Here is a 3,635-nt window from a genome sequence, read left to right on the forward strand (position 1 = left end):
CCATTGTGGCATCCATCCCCAAGCATAATTGGGAAGCTGCCACGGCTGAAGAGACTGCTGACGCGGCCAGCTGCCTGGCGGTGGCCACCGCTAACGCCACGGCCAGCTTTGCCGCCAGCGTTGCCACGGCCAGCGCCGTCCTTACGGCCAGAATTACGGCCTTTGTTGTTGTTATTTTTGCCCCTGTTATTCACAGCATGACCAGACGAATGAGTATTGTCAAAAAAATTAGGCGAACCCTCACCACCTGTGGCAGCCACCATCGCCGAAGGAGTAGAGTGGGCCACCTGCATCGCCTGTTCTCGTTCCTCCAGAACGAGTGAGGAGCGCGCCTCGGTGAAAGGAGGAAATGGCTTGCTGTGACGAATCTGTGTTCCCACACCCTTGAATGCGTCGGTGAGACCCGAAACAAGCTGAAGAACAAGGCGGGAATTAGAAACCAGAGCCCCCACATTTTTCAACTGATCGGTGATGCTCTTGAGTTTCTGATACGCAGACGCGTTCGGGAAGTCTTCCATCCTAGTTGTAGAAAACTCTTGTTCGAGCATAACGGCACGGGAGTTTTGATGGTCCTGGAAAATATCACGCAAGCGACCCAGGCTTCCATGGCCGTTGCTCCAGGTTCAAGAATAGTAGTAAGGAGGTCATTCAAAATCGTGGAATAAATCCACTGGAGCACAGTCGCATCAAGGGTCGACCAAAGTTCTTTGTCGTCATCGGAGGGAGGGGCTACCTGCGTCCCTTTTTTTGGTGCGATGATATGGTGTATGACCCTATGGGATATCGCGTGGATCCTAAACAATTCCGCCCGTGTGCCATATTGTGCATTCTCCATTTCAAGAATCGCAGGAATGTGATTACGGATGTTGGAGACGGCGAAAGCGGGATGGAAGGATGATTTAGAGGTTGACTTGGTGGCGGAAAAAAAAAAAAAGAGGTGGCAACCGACGGAGCTAGGGCAACGGAGAAGAGAGAGGAGAGGAAAAAAAAGAAAACCCTAGACTTCTGATACCATGAAAGAATATTTTCCGTAGTTTCCTTTCATTCCTTAAATTGGTTAATATACAAAAATATCCTACTCAAAATAGGAGAGTATAAAATATTACAAAATATTCTAACCTAAATAAGAGATTACAAAATATTTACATAATCTATCAAAAACTTCTGTGATTTGAAGGTTCGGATGTATAAGTATTTGAACTGTTTCCAGAGAATTCCATGTTCGCTTCCACCATCAATCTGAACATTATCACAACATAAATAATCAAAGAGAATGGGACTAATCAAAATAAATTTATGTTTAATTTTACAGAGTTGTGAGTCACAAATTCAAATGCGCCTGTTTATTTTGATTATGCAATTGACCTCAACTATTTCGAGATTGCGGCGACATACTATTAACTGAATAAAAATAATTCAAAAACAAATATGACTTACCATAACGTGGGAGGTGTCTAAATAACAGGCATTGTCGATCATGAAACTACAGTTGAAGTGACAAATACTTATCAGCAAAAATAGTTCATCTGAAAAATGGATAATTTTTGAATTTGGGTTATGAAAATTTCAAACATGTAAAAGCAGTAAAAAGATTACAGAGGTCATTAAGTTTTGAAAAGAGAAACATGAAATCCGTTATACATGATATAAAGATACACAAATTAAGAGGAAGAGAAGGAATTAAGTAACTTTTTAGTTTTTTAATGAGTAAATATCTCAAAAGGTCACTCAACTTTGAGTAATTATGTGGCAAAATTACTAAATTTTGCTATATATCAATAAAATTACTTAACTTTGGCCTTTACTCTCATAAAATTACTCAACTAAATGTGTCATCAAAGAAATTTGACATTGCAATAGTAATCAATTTTTTTATGTCATGTAGACATGGACCCCACAAATAAAATAAAATAAATTCATATTTTAATTTTGGATATACATTTCAGTTTTTTTTTTTCTAAAATTTAATGTATAAAAATTAATCTATTACTTTAGACACTTTACGTGAGAGCTAAGTTGTTAAATTTCAATTGACTCGTTGAAAACACTAATGCCAATGGATATATTTTTAACCTTAGTTCCAACGTATATTAACCAAAAAAACTGTTCAAAAAAAAATTTGTTGTTGCTTAAAGGAAAGGGTCCAACCGGTCCTATGTGGCCTTTTCCTTTCAGTCAGACCAGTAATTACATTCACGTGTTTCTATATATTCTTTAATTATGATTAATTAATATGTATTTTTATTTTATTTATTTTTTAATTATAATAAAATTCATACATATTGATTTGGTGTAAATATTTTGTTTGAGTAAGTCTTATCTATTAAATAGATATACGTAAACAAAGTAGAAAGATAAGAAAATAGAGACGAAAAGAAAGATTGTAGAAGCTAAAAAGAAGGATAGCGCAATAAATAAATAAATAAATAAATAAATAAGAAAATAATTTCAAGAAAAAGAATAAGAGCACACATAAAAATAAGGTAGAAACAACAAAGAATGTGTTTTAAATGAAGGGTTGGTGGGTGGATGTTGAGGTATTAAAATATGATTTTTTATTTTTTATTTGTGGGGTCCATGTCTACATGGCATAAAAAATCAATTAATATATATTGTCATGTCATTTTTTTTTATGACATATTTAGTTGAGTGATTTTATGAGAGGAAAGGCCAAAGTTGAATGATTTTATTGATATGTAGCAAAGTTCAATGACTTTACTAAATAATTTCTCAAAGTTGAGTGACCTTTTAAGATATGTACCCGTTATATATATATATATATTTACATAGCACGTAAATAGGGAAAATATAGATAAAACCCAAGACTCCATGACTCGACCATACATAAAAGAAAATCAAAAAATCTCAAAGGCAGCCAAGCATGAGTAATTTTTTGTGTCCATTAACCTCAAACATAAAAAAGGCAAGTATAGGATTTTAACGATACCTTAGTCTGCTTCTATTCCAGTTCATAGCCTCGCCCTTGTCTAGTCTTAGAAACGACCATAGTATCTTGGTTTAGTCTTCTTCTATTCCATTTCATCGCCTCAAGAAGTGCAGTGAAGGAAGAATACAGAGAGATAGAGGAGCGATTGAGGAGGTGGAAACGTTACGGAAAGGCAGGGAACATAGAGAGTTTTAAAATTACTGGATGCCAAAGCGTTGTTTTATGCTCATGTGGACTTTGTTCTTTTGATAAATGTAATCCTTGATGTAGCTTTAAGCACCCGATCACAGAGAGTGATTGTTTCATGATTGTTTAGCCCAAACTAAGAAAAAGAAGAGGCAGTTTCTTTTCCGGGCAGTATACTGCAATTCGTCGTTAAGAAAGAAAGAATTGCGGACTTACCTGAGAGAGGAATTTGATAAGTTGAGAGAACTTATAAGTGACCCGCGCTTCGCGCCGTAAGATATGCGAAATATCAATTTAGTTTATATAGAAAAGATGAAAATAATACATACATATAAAAGTGTCACATGATAGGGGAGTGAACCTTCATTTTATGGAGGAGAACAATACGTACCTAGTGTTCTAACCTACCCTTGCTAGTTATATTTTGTCCAACAAATAAATTTTATTGTTTTATATAATAATGTTTATTGGTATATGTAGTTAGAGGTTATTGTTATTGTAA

General features: G+C 35.6%; 1 long non-coding RNA gene across 1 annotated transcript; it reads right to left on the reverse strand.

The window, feature by feature from the left end:
• Nucleotides 1-682: 682 nt before the first annotated feature.
• Nucleotides 683-3,391, reverse strand: LOC132626833 (uncharacterized). The gene is made up of 3 exons (XR_009577651.1): nt 2,948-3,391; nt 1,438-1,483; nt 683-1,239 (listed from the first exon to the last, which is right to left on the reverse strand). It is a non-coding gene; the product is annotated as an uncharacterized LOC132626833 (long non-coding RNA).
• Nucleotides 3,392-3,635: the final 244 nt, after the last annotated feature.

Source organism: Lycium barbarum, chromosome 1 (genome assembly GCF_019175385.1).
Source record: "Lycium barbarum isolate Lr01 chromosome 1, ASM1917538v2, whole genome shotgun sequence".
NCBI lineage: Eukaryota > Viridiplantae > Streptophyta > Magnoliopsida > Solanales > Solanaceae > Lycium > Lycium barbarum.